Raw genomic sequence first — 26,226 nt, 5'->3', positions numbered from 1 at the left:
CTAAACATGACCAGTTACCCTTTGCAATGGGGTTACCACTGCGCAGCACCATGTGTGCCGCTTTTTCCACAATTTTGATCAGTTTGAGCTAGAAACTGAGGGGCGTCACTTTTTTGACGTTCCAGTGGCAAAAGGTCTCAATATCTTCCTGCGTGGCTTTGCATGGCCTCATAGATATGGAGTCGGATAAAGCAGCGCAAGTCGTTGTCTTGCCTTACTCTGTGCCAAGGACGAGTTCCATGGGCTTTGCTGTGGGTTTTTCCATGCATGCCACATGACGAGTCTGTGCGGAAAATGCACCAATTTGTATGAAGCATAAGTCCAAAGAGATGAGGCTTGGCTACATGGGGCCCTGTGCATACAGTCATTCTGGTCTGTATTGAGGCGGTCTTAAAAATAAAAAAGGGTACATGTTGATACAGATGGAGAAACAAAAACGAATAAAGTTGTACATTTGGTATATATATGACAAACAGACAGAGAGCATGTTATTCCATGTACTGAAGGCATCAACTTCCTGAATTTAAAACACCACCGGAAATATATATGTTTTGGACTTTTAAATATGAGAAGGGACTCTATCTATTGCACTACAACACAATTCTGTTAGCAAATCGCAACATATATTTCCAAGAAAGAATTTATACTAAAAAAAAGATTAATCTAATTTGCATTTCTGTACTGCTTTTTGGCAGGAGGAGAGAAGGTCAAGATGATACATACTAAAGAACGTAATTAACAATTAAATAAAAAGACACAGTAAAGTTTCATTCATTGGCTCTGAGTGCCAAAAGGTTTTGTGATTGATCCAAAGAGGGAATTATTTTACCCAGTGTTTAATTCTAAAGCTCTTTTTTCTTTTTTTGTGTTTGCATGCACGTGTGCACCCACACCGGCACACATGCATGCAGGCAGACACAGACACACGCTCACACATACACACCCACACACATGCATGCACGCACACACACACATACACACACTCTTTTTCTCTCACATGCACACACACACACACACAGTGGTACATGAGCACACAGAAAGAGTTTGTGTAGTTCCCACTAACCCGTGAGACCTGCATGTTTGTTGCAAAACATAAACTTTGGGCAAAGTGCTTAGACTGATTCTGGGCACCCCTACAGGATATGTTGGCCTAGAGACCAGATAGCTCACAGTGGCACCATAAGCCCCGTTAACCTTACAAGGGAGCAAATACTTTCTGGCAACTACTGAACATGACAACTCTGCCCTTAAGGATCGTGGAAACAGATCAGAACCTTTCCCTCAGTCATTCATGCTTACTCATGCTCAGAGAATACACAGTGGAACATTTCAGTATATTTATTGAACTAATGTTATTCTGGTTTAGAATACTTGTGCTGCAATATTCAGTAAACAGAACGAGACAAATGTGATTACAAGCACCAAGAGCATAAATAGTAGATACAGTTCTACCATTGTGCTAAGACAATGGTATATATGCAGGCATATAAACAAGGTTGTAATATGGCGTACTCCTACTATGGAAAGCCCTACTTTAAGTGTGCCTAGAGTGTGTGTAGGTGTGAAACCAAGAATGCAGTCGCTTACTGACATCTGTTGAGTCTCCTTGGATTCTGTTATGGTTTTGCTACTTTTATTAGAGGCATGTTGTTTGGTTCTGTTTCCCTTATTCTCTGAACTTGTTTTCCTTTTTTTGGCCCTTTGTAGTATCTGTTTCTGTCCTTTGGTTTCTTGCATGCCTGTTCATGTGTTAGCCAATCAATCAAAATACTTTATTTGGCTTTACTGGGCCATAAAGGTCACAGCAGAAAAATAGATGCAGCATGTTACACAATAAAAGGAAGAACAGTTTTGTTAAAATCACTAAAATCAAGTATAAAAAAGACAGAGAACAGAAAGCATTTAATAATTTGATTAGATCTTTAAAGCACTTCAAATGGTATTTAAAACAACATGAATAACAATTTCATTTCCCAGACAGTGCAAATAACCAAAGCAGCTACATGACACCTAAGGGTCGATTACGATCTAAGTCGGAAAGCCTTCGACTTTTGGTCAGAGGCTTTTCTACCAAGGTCGTTGATTTCACTTCTGACCGCCTAATTACAATTTAGGCAGTCGGAAGTGAAACTGGCCGGTCATTCCGGCTGTATTCCGATGATGAGCCCGTCAGCAGTTGGAGACCAGCCAGTAATCCATATGGACAGTGCTTTGCGCCATGCCAGGCTTTCTAACATAAAAATCCTGTCGGAGAGCAAGTGTGGGGGCCCCTACCAGGGCCCCCTTCAGTTTGCGGCCTCCAGTTGGGGGTTGAGGGAGCACCATATGTGCCCCTTGTTGATCCCTGCACTGTGTGGCAAGTGCCCTGAGGTGCCTGCCACACGGTGCAGGGATGAACATAACCTCTCATTACTCTGTGGGAGCTTGTGCTACAGATGGGTTACGGCCATAGCACATGCTCCCATAGGGAAATGTGAGTATGCGACTTCACTCTATGCAGTAGTGTCATAATTAGGTGGTCAGGACCGCCAGATCAGATGTTGGACGGTGTGTCCGCCCAACATCATAATAAGCCCCCTAGAATCCAATGCTGGTAATACTGGACAAAGGAACTGCCTTCTTTGTGCAATATAAAATGTGCAAAAAGTGCATGATGATTTGTTCTGCTGGGGCTTTACAGTGACAGGGGGGTAGAGACGAAACCTATGTGCCTTTTAAAGGGAAGGCTAACAAAACAGGCAAAACATTGTCATTAGAAACTTCTGTCTTTCATTTGCAATCACCTGTAAATAAAGTGCTAGAGGTGCAGGAAGTTTCCTGGGAATGTTTTCCATCCCATCTCCTTTGGTCTGTAACCATGCCCTTTGTGTATACTAATTTAAACGCGCTTTAGTTTGGGGTAAATGAATAACCATTAAGCTGTCAAGTTTAAAATAAATTGTTGGTGTACCAAGCCTTTCAAAACTTGTTTTGATGTATTTAAGCCAAGAAATGTCTAGGCAAGCGTCCAAATTTATACAATACACTAAAAGTGTTCTGCATAACTTGGCCTTTGAATCTTCCCAGATTCTGTGCCATACATAATAAAATAAATGGGTTATAGCCTAACATGATCTTCTATATTGTCAAGTCCAACCTCTTCATGCCAGAAAATTGTCGAAGTTGAGTCTGCGATACTCAGCAGGCTTCTCATAAACTTGTTTCCCACAATTTGTACCGGGTTGTAGTTAGCCTGTCCCTATATACCCACACCAAAGGTTTCAACAGACACACATTTACTTATAAAAATACTGGGCATTCCTCTAGTTGGCTTGTGTCCCAGCTTTTTGGAAAATCTAAAAACTGCATTGATTGCTGTTTGGAACTGCAGAACTCTTATATTTAATAAAAATGTCCAATAGAAGGCTACATTAATCAGGATTCCAAAATATAGGAAATTAGAGGTTTTCATAATTTCTTTGCCACTAAGTAAAGTTTTTTTTTGTCTTGAATAGTTGGAACCGCATTTTATTAGAAAGGACTTAGTGCAATTTGTCTTTATCCCTAAGCTATTTATAAAACTGTTAAACAGCATTATCTGCATAGAGTAACACAGGGATTTCTTGTGAGTTGACCTATGGGCTGTCGTTACAGGCCTTTATCATGTGCTCCCCCATAGAGTTGATATTAATTAAAAAGAGAAAGGGTGCCAGGACACAGCCCTGTATAACCCCAGTTGTTGATGGAAAATCCTCTGAAAGTCTCCCTCTTCGATTATACTGGACTCTGACTGTGGAATGGGCATGGAGACTACTAAGCGAGGAACTAATTGCACTATCAATGCCTAACTGAAGCTTTATTGACCATAAATTTGGTCGATTCAAGGTATCAAAAGCACATGTAAGGTCATTGAAGGCGGAATGGACACAGCCTCTTTTGGCTTTAGTATATTTTTGAACAATTTAGGACAGTTTTATTAACTAGGCAACTGTTCCTAAGCTAGGATGGAATCCAAACTGTAAGTCTGAGAGCCACTGAGCCTCTGTTACCCGACTTTCAAGTTTGGCCAATATTACCCTTCCTGAAATCTTGACTGGACTATCTATGAGGGAAATTGGTTGGTAGAAGTGAGGCTGACTCTTTTCTTCTTTTTTAAATATCGGGAAAAAAATGGCCTCCTGCAGGTTTTGACCGAAGGGCCTACAATTGCGCTTCTTATAACACTTGGTATTAGGGGTGCCCAAAACTCTGGGAAAGATTAAAAAAGGTCAGAGCAGATTCTATCATGTCCCAGGGCTTTTCCAGACGGGCTACTGTCAGTGGCTAGTGTTACATCAGATACATGTATTAAATTGCTTAATTCTCAGGTGGATTTGGATCACATATAACTATTTTTCAGTCCCTGCACTAGAGGTCGGCTCTTGTGGGTAAAAAACTTTAGAAAAATGGGCCACCTAGTCTTTACTGTGTCCAACACATTCAACATTAGGAGGAGCCTCACTTAAAGGATGCAGGAAGTTTACCACTTGCTGGAAGGCTCCAGAATCGTTCATCTCGCTTGCAGTTCTCAGGTACTCCCAGGTCTTTTCCCCTATTTCTACCTAGGAGTTGCCTAAAAACTCCGCTCCACTCTACATGAGGAGTGAGCACTTGCCTGGTCTGGTGTTCTCCGCAAATACCTGGGCTGCCCTCCTCCTCACCATGATCTCCTCGCCATCCTTGCCGGTCATAATGTTGTATGTTGTCCTGCGAGGACTGCGCATGCACACATGTGCAGTCCTCGCAAGACGTACAACGTAGGAGTTTGCTAAATTCCCACCAGTGAGGAGACCATGGTAAGGAGGAGGGCAGCCCCGGCATGGTGGAGAACGAAGGACCAGTTAATTGCTCACTCCTCATGTAGGGTGGAGCAGAGTTTTTAAGCAACTCCTAGGAACTCCCTGTAGTGGTAATCCGCAACTATTGGTATTGTTCATATTTTTTATTTAATTTGCTTTTAAATGTTTATATTTGCAAAAGAATATATATAGATATATATATATATATATCTATATAAATATATATATATGTATATATATATTACCTACTGGCGGTCGCCAGTAGGTATATATAGTTAGGATTTTTTCTCTATGGAACTTTTGAAAATTCTATGTCTAATAAATTTGGCGTTTGTGGACGGAATCGGCTGAAATTTTCAGGAAAATGGCACATTTTGTTTCTGAGCAGCCCCTGAAAATTTGGGGGGGTTCCGTCAAGGGGGGGCAGAGAAAAAAGGGGGGTCCCAAAACGCGTTTTTCTTATTCATTTTTCCATAGGGCCTTTGACCTCACTTTTAGCTCGAACGGCTGAATGGATTTACACGAAACTTGGCAAAATTGTAGGGACTGTTAGCCCGATGTGCCTTTGCTGGGTCTCAATATATGTGCTCCAGTGGATTTTGAGAAATTAACGTTTAAAAAAACAAATATATCTGTGACAGCGTCCTAGATAGCGCTCCAGATCGCGTACTTTTCGCGTAACGGAGCTTTGCGTAGCGAAGCTGATTGGCTCTCCGGTGTCTGTCAACATTCTAAACAGTCCGGTGCGGCCGCCATCTTGTCTCTCGGTAGGATCGAGAGACAAGAGGAGGAGAAAAACGAAGGGGGAATTTAATGAAAGGGGGCAAGGTAGACCCCTCTTGACCCCCTAGGAATGATGTAGGGGTTATTAAAGGGTCCCGTGGGGCAAATAAAAAAAAATTGATTTTTCGCGGTAGAAGCGCTTCTCGGTTCGCAAACCGGGTCGCAAACTGGTAGCGAAACGTGAATTCGCCATTTTGTGTTTCAATTTAATTAAATTACTAGATGGAGGAAAAGCAATGTGAGTATTGGGTATAAGGGGGTATGGGAGACGTATCCTGACCCCCTATGTTTTCTGAGGGTGGTTGAGGAGGCTCATATATGTTGATACTTGTCTTCCTGCAGTTGCGCGTGAGCGTTTTTTTGTTTTTTTTGCCGCTTGACTTCTGTTAACGTTTGATTCGAAGGAAATTAGGAAGTGTTGATCGCCATTTTGACACTGCGAGTAAATATATTGTTAAAAATAATTGTTATAAATTAATCCGTATTGATAAACATTGTGTGCGCCATCTTGCTTTTTTTCCAATGCCACACTTTTGTCGTGCACGGCAGCCATTTTAGATGCCTTGACCAGACCCACTCTCTGCACGCCGCCGATCCTCAGCATGGCTCCCCACCCTCGCAAGCATCTCCCCCATGCACTGGTCACCCCTGCTCCCTGTCTTATGCATGGGCCATAAACCTCCCCCCATCTGCGCTGCTCTTCCCTGAGAATCACACCCTGTGCCCGCCCGACACCTCCCTTTCACCCTATTCACTACCGCACCCTCTGACATTCCTCTTCCTTTGTGTCTGATTGTCCAGGCCGGTCCCAGGCTATCACGTAGCCCTGCGGATGCAGTTTATGGCCTCAACTGTAAAGAATCACCCCTGTTCAAAGGAGTTACAGTAGATCAAGGCCCCCACCTCATGAGATCCGTTACACCACACGCGTTCCTACTATCTGATAACGATCCTGTATTGTGATTGGGGAGGGGATTCTCACTGTAAGGGTGTGTGGGACCGAGCCTGAAGCGGAAGATTCCAGGGATGCCTTTTTGTACATCAAAGTCTTCACAATTATGTGTCACATTAAAAATATATAGCACTCCAACAAAGTAGTAGGATTATAACACTTTAATAACTTATAAATATATACAACGCTCCAACAAAGTAAACACGTTTAAAAAAAACTTTTTAAACAACTATTTATATGACATTGCTTTAACCAGGATAGACAAAGAAATGACACAGTGATGTAAAAGTTTCTGAAAGAAATGCCAAGAACGTCCCATGTGAAAGTGAATTTTATCTGGCAATTTTTTTCTTTTCCTTCTCATGAAAAGAAAGTTAATGCCAGGTTCGTTACCCGCCTCATCTGCAAAAAAAAAACTCTCGAGAGGGACCGAAAAAAAATATAGCTATGGTAATCATACCATGCATCGGCACATGGAGAGGTGGCACCCTCTTAATTATTCTAAAGCACAATTTCGAGATTTAGTGGATAATCCCCTTTCGGCAAAAACATCCATCAATGACTTAGCAATAAGTGAGTCAGAGGCAAGGGAAACGGTCCCAAATCTGCAAAAGAACTTTGGGAAGATGAGATTGACTTCTGTAGCATGTTGAAAATTAATTTCATGCGGAGAGATGAGTATTACTTTAATAAATAGATCATATGAAAATCATCAATGTCCAAAACGTCCTAGAAAGTAATTTTTGTCATTTTTGAGGAAGAGAGATAACCTTTAGTGGTACTGGGTCGTTTTCGTTCGAACTAGGGGGGCCAGGTGACATTCCTTCGGGGTGGCTTAGGGGCATTTAAAACAACTTTCCTGATACAGGTAGCATATAAAGTAGAGGGTAAATACCAGGATCTTTATCGATTGCTTTATGCTGTACAAAAATGAAAAACACATACAACAAACCTGGACCATTCATATTTTCAATGTTTCTGTGTACTATACTTTTTAACCCTTAACTAATTGAGCTGCTTGATTTCACCTGCTTTTTAAAAAAAAAAAAAAAATCGGAAACAGTGGCCATTTCTTCGAAACTTACCAATCTACGCGTTACAACTACGTTTGCTTTTTCAAAAACCTTTAATAAAAATGTTGGTGCCCAAATACGGGCCTACAACCCCGTGGGCCGGCCACGGAGCAGGCTGGAACTGTAAATGGGGGGGGGGGGGGGTATTTATTTGTGGAAAACATAACAGAGCCAGTGGTCGTTGATTTCATAGTAAAAAGTGTGACAAGTGCAACAAAATCATATCGATAATTCATTGTGAGCAAGTACCATTAGTATCGACAATTCCAACCTTCAATAATAAATACAGTAATCAATGATGTATTAGAACCTAATATCAATTCATTGTTCGAACGTGTAATCAGTCTTAACCCATATCAATTCATGTGCTAAAAATTGCATACATATCTCATGATATTAAGTCTGAGCAATCGGGGCACAACAAGGAGTTGAGAGTTTCATTTGTACCGGCGCCATTTTGGGTGAGGCCAGGAAGGTCCAAGTATAGTCAAAATGTCTCCACCAACTCGTGGTTGGACCGGGACCTCTTTCGGCAGTCCAAAAGTTTTCATTGAAGGGTAGCAGAGGGGACTGCCGACATGAACCATCAGTCAAAGTGGGGTGGGAGGCAACAATCCCTCCTACCGGGTCATACTGGTGTCCCACCGGAACTGATCAAGTTGGTAGTCTTGCTGGATTTTGGTCATTTCAAGACTGAGGCCGGCGCCGGCATGTGCAAGACATCCCCCCCCAGTGTTGTCGCAGCCATTAAAGAAAGAAGAGGGATCCCGTCGGCCTCGGCTCCTCTCCTGGCCCGGGGGGGGGGGGGTCGGTGGCATGTGCAAGACATCCCCCCCCAGTGTTGTCCCAGCCATTATTGAAAAAAGAAGAAGATACCGTCGGCCTCGGCTCCTCTCCTGGTGCACCTTACGCGACGACCCTTTTGATGGGTGAGTGGAGCGTTGGGGGTGCAGCTGAGGGGCCCCCACCTGGGGGGGTGGGAGAGGCTCGTTCGCGCCACCTCTCCCTCCCAGCGCACCCCACGCCAACACCTGGCGTTGATATCCGTGATGTCCGGACTAGGCGATAAGAGGGGGGGGGGTCGGAGGCAGAGGCAAGACATCCCCCCCCGTGGCCTGCAGGGCGCCGCTTCAGGACCGAACGGGGAGATCATACCAAGCCGGGGCCAGACCAGGAGATACGAGGGGAGGGTCAGTGGCATGTGCAAGACATTCCTCTCCAGTGTTGTCGCAGCTAGAGATCCCGTCGGCCTCGGCTCCTCTCCTGGTGCACCTTACGCGACAACCCTTTTGATGGGTGAGTGGAGCGTTGGGGGTGCAGCTGAGGGGCCCCCACCTAAGGGGGTGGGAGAGGCTCGTTTGCGCCGCCTCTCCCTCCCAGCGCACCCCATGCCGACACCTGGCGTTGATATCCGTGATGTCCGGACCAGGCGATAAGAAGGGGGGGGGGTCGGAGGCAGAGGCAAGACATCCCCCCCCGTGGCCTGCAAGGCGGAAGAAGAAGGGAATCGGGAGACCAGTACATTTCGGCCCATCCACGCCACGGCTGATGGCGGTTAGCTGGGCCCCGCCCTGCACGTGTCGAGGCCTTATCTTCCGGATGGGTGTAACCGTGGCCCTGTTGCACTTCGGGAGTTTCCGGAATGGGGGTAGGTATCTGCTGATTTGTATCTATTTCATGTTACCGTTAATGGGCGTGGCGGGCGGTGGGACAGACATGCTTGGAGCAGTGGGGGGGTGGCGGAGCCTAGCTACCTCGTGGCTGCCGTAACGTCAAGCTTGGCTTTTTTCACTACTTTCATGTTTCTTATTTCTAGCGAAGTCAAAAACTCATCAGTGGCCTACTGATTTTGTTTGATTTCTTTCCCTTTCTTTTCAAGTGTATTTCATGCTAAAGTTTCTGTTTAACAGGATTCAGTGATTACTTTGTTTTTTACATATGTCTTCTTTATTAGGGGTACTCTCCGGTTGAGCCAGATGATGTACCTCTAATAAATGGTCCGGGTGGAACTAGTTTCTCAATCAGTGGGGAGTAGATGGGTATGACAGATTACAACGGGGGGCAAAGGTCCGCATTACCCACCCTTCACTACTTGCAAAGACTAGACAGAATATTTCTATTCCACGTTATTTACAAACAAAGAATACCTCTAGAGAAGTATTCCTTGAATAATAAATGTCCAGCCAATCAATCAATCAGTGGGGAGAAAAACAGGTACATACACTTGTACATATGAGTCTGATAGAGGGCGGATCTCTGTATAACTATGTATAATTAGATATTAGGATGGCATACAAAGCTCCCAACCTTCTTACTTTTTCTCTTAAAGGGTTTCAAATTGGGAACAAATATTAGGCTGTGCTCTAGAGGTTGACGGTGTTGCTCCACTGGTACTCGGGCCTTCTCATGAAGCAGAAGGAGCCGCTCTCAATCTCCTTAACTCTTCCCTTGCAAAGTTGACCGGATTCTTAGTCTCCAACTGCTTCAGCATACTTGCAGTTCCACACAAGTCCTTTTTATTGGGGTCTCCTCTTGAAAGCAGTCTTGCATATGCGGCAAGTAACTTTTCTTGCATTCACCTTTTTTAAGACTTGTGAAAATTATTTTCAAAACATTCAATAAATACGGTGTTACTATGCATTGTGTCATATGCTTTATTAAAAATATGCAGAAAATGTTCCCTTTATTTGTTGTTAAGGTCTTTACAAGAGAATTTGAAAGGAGAAAGTAGGAGATGAATAACACATGTAGGACGTTATATCTTAAACTGCAAAAATTGATAAAGAGGGTGGACCAAAGTCTGCATGTACAATGCCAGTGGTAGCGTTTCAGGCACACTGCGAAGATTTAAAAAAATATAAATATTGTCAAGTTTTACTTTGACTTGTGATGTTTGATCTCATTTAGTCACTTCAATCTAAATTTAAACACTAATTTTCTTTTTGTTTTGCAGATTAACTACAATACTTATTTTGGACTCCATATCATATGTTGTTTATTATATTGTTTTGTTACTTATAGTTCTAGTTATTGATTGTAGTGTTATATTTTAGTTATAGTTCAAGTTATTGTTTTAATAAAAGTTAATTAAAAAAGTACATACGTCTTTTTTTGTGGGGGTAGCAGTCATCAATAGAAATTATATTTATAATTTGAAGTATAATGCTGAATGTCACTCATTAGCAACATATTGTGGTGAAATTTTTAACCTATGTGCTGACGTAAGTGTTCCATAAACTACTTCTATGGTAACAGGCAAAATACAGTTTGGGGGTAGGGTATAATACGCAGGAATGCTGTAAAAATAAATGGGCAAGGGCTGTTTTGTTTTCCACTGTTGCAACATAAAGTGATCGATAAAAATCCGATAATCAGGCCTATCAGCGACTAAGACAGCAGGTTGAGTCTCTTTTGCTCAATGGCTCCCTCATGGGACGAAGAAACGCCCTTTTTCACGAAATAGGAATATTTTACTTGCAGGACAGTTGTTAATTTCTTGTGAAAATACATTAGCCTGGAACATTGTTAGTGATAAACTGTAAACATATCTGGGTCCTTTGCTTAAAAAAAAATATATAAAATATATTTGTGAATTAGAATAAGAATATATTTTACAGCTATAGATATTTGCTATTAAAAAACCATTGAAATTCACTGAAAAAACCATAGGTTTTAGGCCATATATAGTTAGGGATTAGCATTTACAAAACCTTAATTTACTCGCACAAAACCATAGAAATTCGCATATATAGTTAGATGCAATAACTATATATCGCGCACCCGCAACCCACTGCTGATGATGTCACATATTACATCATTCATGACATGGTCAGTGACATCACTGATGACATCACTGATGACATCTCAAATGACATCACTTTTAGCTCGAACGGCTGAATGGATTTGCACGAAACTTGGCAAAATTGTAGGGACTGTTAGCCCGATGTGCCTTTGCTGGGTCTCAATATATGTGCTCCAGTGGATTTTGAGAAATTAACGTTCAAAAAAACAGATTTATCTGTGACAGCGTTCCGGATAGCACACCAGTTCGCGTACTTTTCGCGTAACGGAGCTTTGCGAAGCGAAGCTGATTGGCTTTCCGGTGTCTGTCAACATTCTAAACAGTCCGGAGCGGCCGCCATCTTGTCTCTCGCTAGGATCGAGAGACAAGAGGAGGAGAAAAACGAAGGGGGAATTTAATGAAAGGGGGCAAGGTAGACCCTTCTTGACCCCCTAGGAATGATGTTGGGGTTATTAAAGGGTCCCGTGGGGCAAATAAAAAAATATTGATTTTTTGCGGTAGAAGCGCTTTCCGGTTCGCGAACCGGGTAGTGAACCGGGACGCGAAACGGGAATTCGCCATTTTGTGTTTTGATTTATTTAAATTACAAGTGGAGGAAAAACAATTTGAGAAATGGGTATAAGGGGGTACGGGAGACGTATCCTGACCCCCTATGTTTTCAGAGGGTGGCTGAGGAGGCTCATATATGTTGATACTTGTCTTCCAGCGGCTGCGCGTGAGCGTTTTTTTTTTTTTTTTTGCTGCGTGACGTCTGTTAACGTTCGATTCGAAGGAAATCAGGAAGTGTTGACCACCATTTTGACACTGCGAGTAAATATATTGTTAAAAATAATTGTTATAAATTAATCCGTATTGATAAACATTGTCTGCGCCATCTTGCTTTTTTCCAATGCCACACTTTTGTCGTGCACGGCAGCCATTTTAGATGCCTTGACCAGACCCACTCTCTGCACGCTGCCGATCGTGACGTCTGTTAACGTTCGATTCGAAGGAAATCAGGAAGTGTTGACCGCCATTTTGACACTGCGAGTAAATATATTGTTAAAAATAATTGTTATAAAATAATTCGTATTGATAAACATTGTCTGCGCCATCTTGCTTTTTTTCCAATGCCACACTTTTGTCGTGCACGGCAGACATTTTAGATGCCTTGACCAGACCCACTCTCTGCACGCCGCCGATCCTCAGCATGGCTCCCCACCCTCGCAAGCATCTCCACCACGCACTGGTCACCCCCGCTCTCTGTCTTATGCATGGGCCATAAACCTCCCCCCATCTGCGCTGCTCTTCCCTGAGAATCACACCCTGTGCCCGCCCGACACCACCCTTTCACCCTATTCACTACCGCACCCTCTGACATTCCTCTTCCTTTGTGTCTGATTGTCCAGGCCGGTCCCAGGCTATCACGTAGCCCTGCGGATGTAGTTTATGGCCTCAACTGTAAAGAATCACCCCTCTTCAAAGGAGTTACAGTAGATCAAGGCCCCCACCCGATGAGATCCTACTATCTGATAACCATCCTGTATTGTGATTGAAGAGGGGATTCTCACTGTGAGGGTGTGTGGGACCGAGCCTGAAGCGGAAGAATCCAGGGATGCCTTTTTGTACATCAAAGTCTTCACAATTATGTGTCACATTAAAAATATATAGCACTCCAACAAAGTAGTAGGATTATAACACTTTAATAACTTATAAATATATACATCGCAACAAAAATGTAAACACCTTAAAAAAAAATTTATTAAAACAGAAGCAACAATGGTCAGTAGCGGTCTGTTGTGCGAATAGTCCCAAGGCAGCACAATGTGCTGAGTTCTGGACGGCACCCAGGTGATGTCACCTGGGTGCCGCACTGGTTTTGGTATCCTACAATGCTGCTCCGAAAAACGGCGTGGGGCGCCCGGGGGGGGGGGGGGGTGTGAGGGGGGAGGCGGCGTGAACGGGCCTCCCCAGGTGGAGGCTCGTCTGTTGTAGTGGGGCGCCCCTTTAGCGTTTCACTTGCCATTCAGCGGTTTTCCGCCCGCTTTTGCTGCACTGTGCCTCGTCAGTAGCGGTCTGTTGTGCGAATAGTCCCAAGGCAGCAGAACGCGCTGAGATCTGGACGGCACCCAGGTGATGTCCAGTAAGTTGCCGCACTGGTTTTGGTATCCTACAATGCTGCTCCGAAAAACGGCTGGGGCGCCCCGGGGGGGGGGGGGGGGGGAGGCGGCGTGAACAGGCCTCCCCAGTTGGAGGCTCGTCTGCTGTAGTGGGGCGCCCCTTTACCGTTTCAGTTGTCATTCCGCCCGCTTTTGCTACACTGTGCCTCATCCCCCATTCAGCTGTTTACCGCCCGCTCTTGCGGCTACAGCGTCTCGCTCACCATGTAGTTGAGTTGCGCCCACTCTTGCGGTGCAGCGATAGGCAGCTGCCACAGGACTCTTAAAATGGCGGCCGGCTCTTCGGATTTGGGCCTGGTCCACTAAAATGGCCCTGGGACACCTTGGAACTCGGACGCTTGTCTGCTAGGGCTTGGGCTCCATTCTCGAAAGCGTCCCCTCAGCCTTGAAGATTCTACAAAAGTCTTGGGGGCCCCTGACTCCTGCAGGCTTCCGGTGGGGAGCGGCTGCCATTATTGCTTGCGGAATGGCCACGATGGAGCTACGAGATGGTGGTGCTCTCATGCTGACGCCAGCTTCAGTCTGAAACATCCAGAAACACTGTAGACTATCAATTCGATGAGTTCCGTTGGAGCCCCAACGTGACCTGGTAGGGAAGAACTTGCCCTCCCCTTTTTTGAGTGATGGTTCTTGTTGCCTGTCCCCTCTGTTGTCATCTAACGGAACCTTTTTTGATTGCCGAGTGAGAAAAAAAAAGGTGGGTCTTTCATCGTTTGGGAAAAAAAATGTTTTAATCCAATGAAAAGTGTTATTTTTAGGTCATATGATTAAGCCTTCCATCATTAGGAAACCAAAAGTAAAATGAACCAATGAAAAGTTTTATAAACAAGTCACATGACCTGTTATGCGGCTTTGGGTTATAAAAAGCGTACAAAACCCGTTGGCCCATGAGGCGGCGTCAGTAGCGGACCGATGTGCGAATAGGCCGAAGGCAGCACAACGCGCCGAGATCCGGATGGCACCGAGGTGGTGTCCAGCAAGTTGCACTGGTGTGGCCATCCTACAATGCTGCGCCGAAAGACGGCGTGGGGTGCCCGGGGGAGGCGGCGCGAACGGCCTTCTTCCGCCTTCCCAGGTGGAGGAACCTCATCTGCAGTGTGGCGCCCCTTAGCGTTTCACACGCCGTCCAGCCGAGTTGCGCCCGCACTTGCTGCTACAGTAGGCCGAAGGCAGCGCAACGCGCCGAGATCCGGATGGCACCGAGGTGGTGTCCAGCAAGTTGCCGCACTGGTGTGGCCATCCTACAATGCTGCGCGGAAAGACGGCGTGTCCAGCTGAGTTTCTCCCGCTCTTGCGGTACAGTGACTCGAACGCGCCGAGATCCGGATGGCACCGAGGTGGTGTCCAGCAAGTTGCCACACTGGTATGGCCATCCTACAATGCTGTGCCGAAAGACGGCGTGTCCAGCTGAGTTGCGGTCACTCTTGCTGCTACAGTACGCCGAAGGCAGCACAACGCGACGAGATCCGGATGGCACCGAGGTGGTGTCCAGCAAGTTGCCGCACTGGTGTGGTCATCCTACAATGCTGCGCCGAAACACGGCGTGTCCAGCTGAGTTGCGGTCACTCTTGCTGCTACAGTACGCCGAAGGCAGCACAACGCGACGAGATCCGGATGGCACCGAGGTGGTGTCCAGCAAGTTGCCGCACTGGTGTGACCATCCTACAATGCTGCGCCGAAAGACGGCGTGTCCAGCTGAGTTTCTCCCGCTCTTGCGGTACAGTGACTTGAACGCGCTGAGATCCGGATGGCACCAAGGTGGTGTCCAGCAAGTTTCACTGGTGTGGCCATCCTACAATGCTGCGCCGAAAGACGGCGTGGGGTGCCCGGGGGGGAGGGGAGGGGGGGAGGCAGCGCAAACGGGCCTCTCCCTCTTCCCCAGGTGGAGGCACCTCATCTGCAGTGGGGTGCCTCTTAGCGTTTCACTCGCCTTTCAGCTGAGTTCCGCCCGCTTTTGCGGTACAGTGACTCACCCGCCATCTAGCTGAATTGCGGCTATTCTTGTGGTGCAGCGATAGCCGGCTGCAACAAGACTCTCAAAATGGCGGCCAGCTCTTTGGATTTGGGCCTGGTCCACTAAAATGGCTTTGGGACACCTTGGAACTTGAACGCTTGCCTGCTAGGGCATGGGCCCCATTCACGAAAGTGTCCCCTCTTTTGACTGATTGTTCTTGTTGCCTATTTCTTCTGTTGTCATTTAACGGAACATTTTTGGACTGCCGAAAATGGTTCTGGTCCGACCGCTGGTTGGTGGAGACATTTTGACTATATCCTGGACCTGCCCGGCCTCGCCCAAAATGGCGCCGGTATAAATGGGACTTGTAACTCCTTGTTGTGTACTGTTTGCCCAACCTTGGTATCAAGAGATACGTATGCAGTTTTGAAGCACATGGCAGGCAGGGACGAGAATTGATTGAACATTTTGACATCCCTATTGATATTAAGTTCTGATGTGTTATTGATTACTGTACTATTGAAAGTTCGAATTAACGTCACCCATGGTACTTGCCCGCAATTGTATATCTAGATAATTTTATTGTAACTGGCCCTGTCGTACTTTAATTATAAAATGTACGTCCACCGATTCCGTAAATGTTAGACACCTTAGTTCTTGCAATCTAATGGGTCGCCCGTTACGTTCTTCTACAGTGTAAATGTGCCCTCATCATATACGATTCCAGTTTGCTCCGTGGCCGGCCCACGTGGTTATAGGCCCGTATTTGTATACTGACATTTTCACAATAAAGGTTTTTAAAAAAAAACATGGTAGTAGTACCTACATTGGTAAAGTTTTGAATAATAGCCACTGTTTTCGAATCAGTAAAAGGCAAGTGAAATAAAGCAGTCCAATTACATGACTGTTAAAAGGTATAATACGCAGGAACGCAGTAAAGAAAAATGGTCAAGGGCTGTTGTGTTTTCTACTCCTGCAACATAAAGTGATCTATAAGAATCTGATATTCATGCCTATCAGCGACTAAGAGAGCAGGCCGAGCCTCTTTTGCTCAACGGCTCCCTCATGGGACGAAGAAACGCCCTTTTTCTCGAAAAAGGAATATTTTACTTGCAGGACAGTTGTAAATTTCCCGGGAAAATACATTAGCCTGGAACATTGTTAGTGATAAACTGTAAATGCATCTGGGTCCTTTGCTTTACAAGTCAGAGTGAGAAAAAAAAGGTGGGGCTTTCATCATTTGGGAAAAAAAAAATGTTCGAAAGCAATAAAAAGCGTTATTTTTAGGTCATATGACCAAGCCTTTCATCATTAGAATAACAAAAGTAAAATGAACCAATGAAAAGTTTTATTAACAAGTCACATGACCTGTTATGCTTACGCTCTGGATCGTTTCCGGGAAGCTGCGCCTTGCGCACCGGAGCACTTCCGGGTGCGCTAACGCGGCGCGTCATATGACGCATTACGCGACAACGCAGGTCCAGAATATAGTCAAAATGTCTCCACCAACCAGCGGTCGGAATACAACCCCTTTCAGCAGTCCAAAAAGTTCTGTTAAATGACAAGAGAAGGGACAGGCAACAATAACAATCAGTCAAAGAGGGGAGGGCAAATTCTTCTCTACCTGGTCACGTTGGGGCTCCACCGGAACTGATCGAATTGGTAGTCTACAGTGTTTCTGGATGCTTCAGATTGAAGCTGGCGTCAGCATGAGAGCACCCAATTCTAAAACAGTAAATGCTTGGATAACAATCAATCAAATGTAGAGGGAAGCAGGCACGACGGGTTACAACGGGGGCAAAGGCTTACGTTACCTACCCTTCACTATCTGCAAAGAGAGAATACTCCTAAAAGAAAAGAGGAGGGGGGGGGGGCAGCGTTCAAAGCACATCAGCGTGCATAAATACGAAAATGTTTTTACCTACCACACACTTGACATTTTACAGCTTTTGATATTTGCTATTAAAAAACCATTGAAATTCACTGAAAAAAACATAGGTTATAGACCATATTTAGTTAGGGATTCGCATTTACAAAACCTTAATTTACTCGCACAAAACCATAGAAATTCGCATATATACTTAGTTGCAATAACTATATATCGCGCAACCGCAATCCACTGCTAATGATGTCACATATTACATCATTCATGACATGGTCAGTGACATCACTGATGACATCTCAAATGACATCACTGATGACATCTCAAATGACATCACTGATGACATCACTGATGACATCTCATTTGACATTACTGATCACATCACTGATAATATCATTCATGTGATAATACAATGAACCTCTTCAGACTCTAATATAACCTTAGATACAATCAGTGTAAACAGACACTCACAGATTGTCACTCATCCATGGAGTTACTCATACATTTAGTCAGTCATGAAAAGAATCAATCACTCCTCCATTTCCTCAACTATACAGTTATACACACCTTACTAATTCAAACATATTCTAACACATATTTACTCTCTTATACAATCCCTGATACAAGTTCACAATGATTCATACAGCCACTCTCACATTCACTGGCTCTTATGCACAGTTATTTATATATGTCAACTCTCACATGTACTGTGTTTTACATATGTACTTACTTTGACATGTAGCACTGAGATATCCATTCACTCACCAATACACTCATGTACACAGTCAACTGCCCATACAGCTGTTTCCACATGCACGTTTGAACCCATACATCTAGTGAATCAACTGCTCACACATCTATGCACAGAGTCATACACCTCCCAGCCACCCACACACATACTCAGTCCCCCATACAAATACTTGGGCAACCAATCAATAATCCATATAGTTACTCATATAGCTACTGATTAACACATGCAGCAGTTTACAGAACAACAGACATAATGATGCACAAATTAAGACAGTTTAGTCACTAACCCATTTAATCACTCTCTCATACAGTCAGTCATGCACCTACTAAATCCTTCATCGAGACACTTATACATCCACTCATTCTTCAATATGTAAGACATATTTTAACTTTACAGAAACATACAGTCACTGGATGTTGTCATCAGTGATGTAATTTGAGATGTCATCAGTGATGTCACTGACCATGTCATGAATGATGTAATATGTGACATCATCAGCAGTGGATTGCGGGTGCGCGATATATAGTTATTGCAACTAACTATATATGCAAATTTCTATGGTTTTGTGCGAGTAAATTAAGGTTTTGTAAATGTGAATCCCTAACTATATATGGTCTATAACCTATGGCTTTTTCATTGAATATATATATATATATATATATATATATATATATATATATATATATATATATATATATATATATATATATATATATTCACTAAGAAAACCAAAGGTTATAGACCAAATATAGTTAGGAATTAGCCTTTAAAAAACCTTGGAAATTCACTTAAAAAACCATAGGTTTTAGGCCTTATATAGTTAGGAATTAACATATAAAAAACCATTGAAATTCCTTCTATATAGTTAGCTGGACATTTTATTGATATAAAACCAATGAAATTCGACATATAGTTAGTTGCACTAACTATATATTTCGCGCATCCGCAATCCAATGCTGATGATGTCACATATTACATCATTCATGACATGGTCAGTGACATCACTGATGACATCATCCAGTGTCTGTGTGTTTTTGTCAAGTTTAAATATGTTTTACATATTGAAGAATGAGTGGATGTATAAGAGTATGGATGAAGGATTTGATTGTATAAGTGAGTAAGTATGTGTTAGTATATCTGTGAAAATGTAAGCTGTTCTGTGTTTAACTGTATAGATTAAGAAATCAAAGTGTGATTGATTCTTTACAGGACTGACTAGGTGTGTGAGTAACTCCATGGATGAGTGGCAGTGTGTGAGTGTCTGCATAGGTGTATGAGTGCATATAATAGTGTTGTAATGATGAGTGAGTGTATGTACAAGTGACCTTATGGGTGAATGAATGAATGTGTGTGTAGACGTAGGAATTAGTGAGTGCGTATGTAGTAAATGGTATTGGTGTGTCAATAGTTTCCAAAATGATACTTTGTATTTTACACTAGGTGTAACAGAAGTTATATTAGAGTGTAAGGAGGTGCATTGTATTATCACATGAACTATATCATCAGTCGTGTGATCATTGATGTTAAATGAGCTGTCATCAGTGATGTCATCAGTAATGTCACTGACCATGTCATGAATGATGTAATATGTGACATCATCAGCATTGGATTGCGGATGCGCAAAATATATAGTTAGTGCAACTAACTATATGTCGCATTTCATTGGTTTTATATCAATAAAATGTCCAGCTAACTATATAGGAGGAATTTCAATGGTTTTTTATATGTTAATTCCTAACTATATAAGGCCTAAAACCTATGGTTTTTTAGGTGAATTTCCAAGGTTTTTTAAAGGCTAATTCCTAACTATATATGGTCTATAACCTTTGGTTTTTTTAGTGAATTTCATTGGTTGTTTAAAAGCTAATATCTATAGCTCTAACATACATGAGGAGCTATATATATGGTGTTACAGCGGCGCCTTATGAGTGGGCTGGTTTTGGAATACACAAAGCATAAAGTAAGCGCCACCATACTCTCATGCTAAAGTGCCTGAAAATAAAAATACACATTTAGTTAATTGACAAGGAACCACGCTGCACAGTGTCTTTTAAAAAGATTTGTCCATTAGAAATAATTTCAAACGCAAAGTAAGCTCACAAGCTGCTGCACAGTCTGCCGGTGTTTGACCTCTGACCTCAGCTGTTGAGATTATTATCTCGCTTTCCGGACAGCATATGTCACACTCCCAATTCAGTTTACCAGTAGCAAAAGGGACAAAATTAAAGCCACAGCACTACGAGAGTCATTTGCATCCAGTGAATGACTTTCGACTTCAATGTTAAACTCCCAGGGCGTGCTCCAATCTTCCAGGACTTCCAGTCCCATAATGCATCTCTACCGGTGTCAGCTACCAGAAATTTGACAGCTTGCACAATGTCTGCATGCATGTCTTACATGACTGGCAGCATGGTGAATTGAGTCCTGACCAGGCACATGATCGGGGTGGGGGGGGACCGATGAACAAAATGTCAGTAAGCCAGGCAATCCTCACCGCTTCAGCGTAGGCAACAGCGGTGCCCAGTCACCAGATGGCACCAGTCTCCAGAGCAAGGCATTTCTCGCTGCGGAGATGCAGACCCCAAATAATTTCAAACGCAAAATTTATCGGAGCCAGAGGCGTAGCTAGAGCTTGTGGCACCCGGGGCTATCCTTCAGATTGCCGCCCCACTCGGGGGTGCTGGGGAAAAAGGACGGCGAGCACCTGAAAGAGGTCCGAGAGACAAGTAGTATCGCCGCTAATAGTTATTTATTTATAAAGTTTTATATAGCGCGAACTTGATCCCGAAGGATATCAGAGCGCTTTACAATTTGAGGCAAAGGTAACAAATCAGAACATTAGTCTAACATTGGGAATGTAATGGGCATTGAATCAGCTAGAACAAACATACTAGCTCAATATAACCTGCACGAGTAGGAATGGGCGACACACCTATATTCATGTTGGGGCTGAAGTGAACCGCCTTCTGCTCTCAAGGCGCTATGAAGACTTTCACCGACCAATAGTTCCAACAAATGCACACACTTAAAACACCAGTACACAACACCACACAGTAGATAGCTGGGCAACAATCTGCCTCTTCTAAGCCTGTTTTTCCAGGTAGAACTCCTACAGCGCCCCTGAATCTGATGTGGTCTACCCTCAAGAAACAGAAGGAAAAAAAACTTTCTCATAAGCATTCGAACCACTCCTGCCTCAAGCAGTATAGTTACATCACCCACACAGGCTTCCAACAGATATCTCTGACCCCACCTCACTTCACCTAACACAGCTCCTAGCACCAATCCTAGTACTGGACAGGTCGTTGGAATTATGTACTCTCAGGTACCGTATATGCAGAGTAAGCACTCTGTACTGGCATAAAAAAGGCTACATTAATAAAAAAAAATAATAAAGAAACACAGTGGCAAACGTTTTCACTGTGCTATGGTACTGACGAGATCGTTACTTATGGAATAAAAAAAGAGCCAATGCATTGTGACCTATCAGCCCTCCTTAGAAAAGATCTGTGCAACTTTCTCAGTAAAATCAGTGACATGTTAAAAAAGCACATTTAAAAGGGAAAGGCTGCGTTGTCTTACCTGAGATCCTTGCAGGTCAAATGTTTGAATCCCGGGCAAGCAAGCCCATCACCAATCCGAGGTTTATAAGCCCAATAACAGCCCAGGTAAAACGACATTTCAAGAGTGATAACCAGATTATTCTCCTTTGCCTATTTGGGCTAGATTTAACAGCGTGCCTAGCTAACATTCTCTCCTGCAATCAGCCGATTCTCACAACTAAACTGGGTGGTGCTCCTACGTAATATGGTCTCAGCTGCAGTCGGTAGAGGGGGCACTACGGCCCCTCGTTAACGGAGCACCGCACCACTTCGTTTTCCAAAAGCAGGGTAGCTCACATTTGCCATAGCTATAAAGCCAGACGAGTCAAGACTCAGAGGAAATCCCTAAAATATTTCACAGAAACGCACCCAGTCCAGAGCAAAGCATATGTGATTGATAATAACTGTTCAAATGCAGCTCTACAGGTACAAACTCCAAAGCAGATCCATGCTCGCCAATTCTCATCCCCTGGAAGCATCCAAAATCACAGATTAGCAACAGGTAGTAGTGGTACTCACCTCCACGCAATGGTTCTGCAGTTTATTGTGGTCAAATTTAAAGGATTCTTTAAGTCAGGCTCAATAACTTATTCATTTAAGGAAAAGAACGGCGAGTCTCTTTCATCCGGAAAAAAAAGAAGAAATCCCATTTTTCGGACCTATTCCTCTTTTAGAACAGTTCTTAGGATTGGACAGTCAATAGCTAAAGAAATCTCATGCTCTTTGACGATTCTTACACATCACTTTCTGCACAGACCCTAGAGCCATAGGGACGTTTTTTAAAGACTTCTTAGGAAACAATGCACATTCTCAGTAGACGCTGCACTTCGAAAAGGAATTCTGTGTTTAAGCATTTGCTCGTGTAGTGTGCAATACCGAAGATTTAGATACAGAATCAGACTTTTTACGTTCTCCAGGCCATAATTTGTGACAGGTTCTTAAGCATTGTCATCCCGCCCCTACCACAAAATGTAGCTTAGCTGGTGGGATGTAGATGCGCTAGTCTACTTTTATCTAATTATGAAACCTCCATTTTTAAAACCTTGTGTGTTGCCAGAGTCAAACACTCTAGGGGGCGTCAATCTTGCTTGCCTTGGACTGTTTAACTCTTCGAGACCTCCTTTTTTTCTATACATAAGCTTCAATGCTGAAAGTAGCATAACGGCTTCAGAGCCACAACACCACTCATCATTTCTTCCAGACTAACCAAACTGCTTGAAAAACTGAGGATCTCGAACCGCCTCGTCTCTCCCTGTTTGAACAGCTTCATATGTGGATATTTGCATCCATTTGTCCATCTGTTTAAGACATGGCCGGATACATAAGGGCCTTGTGATAAACCCTGGATCGGGTGCTGGTAACTCTTCATTTTAATCAATATAAAGCAAACTATCAGCAAGTGTTAATGATATAAGCTGAGAGTGGTAATTTTCCCTACTTGCAGCATCGATGACGGGCTTTCAGCTCTACAGATACGGCCCACCAATGAGCTCTTTGCCTCTGCGCTCGCCTCCCCGGCACTAAAGTCTTTCCTTTATTAGGTGCCTAAGGAGTTCCACAGCTTAAGAAACACCGACATGATACCCGCGCCCAAGGTTAGAGAATCAGTCCATTGGCGAGGCCTCTTAAGCCTCCATGCAGCAACAAGATAGGTAGCAGGCGGGTTGCAGGAATCCATCCCAACCCCTGCACGCCCTCTCCCTGGCTGCACCATAAGTAGTGGGCTGCTCAGACGTCACGAGGTGCACGGGCGGGAGCTTTTTGCAAGCAGGTCACGTGCGTACGCATAGCTTGCACTTCAACCGGCTGCCGTGCTGCCAGACTGGCCCGTTGCAGCGACCTTTATAATTTATTTGGGTACATTGACTGTGAGTGTCACCAAATAAATTATAAAGGCCGCCGCAACGGGCCAGTGCAGCACGGCCGCCGCCCTCAAAATTGTGCCGCCTGGGGCGGACCGCCCCCACCGCACCCCCCTAGCTACGCGAGTGACCGGAGCCCTCCCCAGCCTGCGTTACTCACCGGCTGCTCTGCGGGTGGGCTCCTCGCTTCCCCGGGCGGCGGCTGGACTGCGGCGGGGGCGGGCACCGACAATGTGCCCCGCGCCCCCTCCGCCACTGCTCCAGCCTCCCTCTTGGTCTCCGGGGCTCCCTCGGCACAGGGGAGCCCCGCACCTGTCCGTCCCGCCTCCTCGTCGTCCTCGTCCTGGTGCCGGCGGCTTCCTTCTCTCCTCGGGGCTCCCTCAGCACACAGGAGCCCCAGCCGCAGACGACGCTTCTCTCTCCAGGTGGCAGGGCTCCCTCCCATCACGGGAGCCCTGCAGAGTCAGCCGCCATCTCCCTTCTTCCCCCTCGCGGCGGGGGCGGGCATTTCGGCCAGCCACGCTGGGATTGGCCGGCCGGCCCAAGCACTTCCGGGTCGCCGCGGGCAGCGCGGCGGCTCGATTTCAGGCAGGCAGGCGGGAGGGTGCGCGCACGCGTGCGCGCCTATAGATATATAATTGAAATTAAATGCAAATTTCACAGCAAATACTGGACGGATTTACACCAATTAAACAAAAGCGTAATCTGCGAACCGGTCTCTTCAACTTTGCCAAATTTCAAATAATTCCGTTCAGCCGTTCGAGCTTTAGCCGAGTCTAAAGGTCCTATGGAAATTTGCATGGGGAAAACACGTTTTGGGACCCCCCTTTTATCTCGCCCCCCACTTGACGAACCGCCCTCAAATTTTCAGGGAAGGAGCGGAGCGTAATGGGCCATCTTCTTTGAGAAATTCACGTAGATTCATTAACTGGCACCAAAGTTATTCCCAATAGAATGTTGGTGATTTCCTATGGAAACTAGGTCCTAACTATATATAGCTACTGGCTACCGCCAGTAGGTAATATATATATATATATATATATATATATATATATATATATGTATATTCACTGAAAAAACCATAGGTTTCACACCAGTTATAGTTAGCTGGAAATCTTATTGACATAAAACCATTGAAATTCCCACGTTTTAGTTAGTTGGACTCACTATAACTTGCGCGTGTAATGCACTGCTGATGGCATCACATATTACATCACTCATGACATGGTCAGTGACATCACTCATGACATCACTGATGACACCATCCAGTGAATTTGTGTCTTTCTGAAAAATAAATATGTTTTATATATGTATATGTAAAGGTCAATGGAAGAATAAATGTTTAAATAAGTGTCCTAATGGATGTTTAAAAAAAAAAATGATTAGTTAACTGGCTTATTAAGTGTATTTTAGTGAATACATATATTAGCGAGTATTGTTTAAATATTTAAATGTTTGTATCAGTGTTTCACTTTGTGTATAAGTGGCTGCATGAGTTGGTGAGTAGCTACATGTGTGTGTATATGGGTTATTAGATGTTTTTTTTAGTATCAGTATGAGTGTCTGTATGGTTTGGTGGGGGTATTACTTAGTACATAGATGCATCAATGACTGACTTACTGTTTATGTGTTTGGAAGACGGCATATGTGCAGGACTGTATGGATGGATGAGTGTGTATATGTGTGTGTTAGTAAGTGAATGACTGTCTCACTAGTTTCTATATCAGTAACTACATATGTTTTAATCTAGTATATGTGAGTATTGATGTATATAACTGAGTATATGTGAGAGTGAGAGATTGAAAGAGTTATTGTTTAAATAAGTATGTGTTTCTATAAGTGATTGTTTAAGAGAGTAAGTATGTGTAAGTTTCCTTAGAAGTAAGGTGGTAGTGTGTGTATAGCTGTATATGCAAATAAATGGATGTTCAATAGTTTATTTGCATGTGTGAGTATGTGTGTGAGCAACTTTTGGAAGACTGTCGGTGTGTTACAGGATGTATAGGTGTATCACTACATATGATGAGTGAGTATATGTATGAGTGACTATATAGAACTGTTGGTGAATGAGTGGATGTGTATATAAATGGTGGAATTACTGAATTGGTTGTAACTGGTATGGGTATCTCCACTTTTTGAAAATGTTAGTTTCTATTTTTGAATATGTGTTTCAAGGGTTACTTTACAGTGAAAGGAGGTATGTCACTCTGTCACAAGGATGGTGCCATCAGTGATGTCATGAGTGATGTCACTGACCATGTCATGAGTGATGTAATATGTGATGTCATCAGCAGTGCATTACACGCGCAAGTTATAGTGAGTCCAACTAACTATAACGTGGGAATTTCAATGGTTTTATGTCAATAAAATTTCCAGCTAACTATAACTGGTGTGAAACCTATGGTTTTTTCAGTGAATTTAATAGGTTTTTTAAATGCTACTTCCTAACTATAACTGGTGTGAAACCTATGGTTTTTTCAGTGAATTTCATAGGTTTTTTAAATGCTAATTCCTTTCTATATCGAGTTTCTAACCTATGTTTTTTTTTACAATTTGCTGTTTTGTGTAAGTATTAATTTTTGATTTTTT

General features: G+C 43.8%; 1 protein-coding gene across 3 annotated transcripts in view; it reads left to right on the top strand.

Annotated features, from left to right (window-relative positions):
* FLI1 (Fli-1 proto-oncogene, ETS transcription factor) overlaps window positions 1-26,226 on the top strand; it is a 1,144,904-nt gene that overhangs the window by 473,235 nt on the left and 645,443 nt on the right. The gene's annotated exons all lie outside the window — the stretch shown is intronic.

Source organism: Lissotriton vulgaris, chromosome 2_1 (assembly GCF_964263255.1).
Source record: "Lissotriton vulgaris chromosome 2_1, aLisVul1.2, whole genome shotgun sequence".
Lineage (NCBI taxonomy): Eukaryota > Metazoa > Chordata > Amphibia > Caudata > Salamandridae > Lissotriton > Lissotriton vulgaris.
Note: the sequence above shows the minus strand (reverse complement) of the source record. Positions and strands in the feature narration are given on the sequence as shown.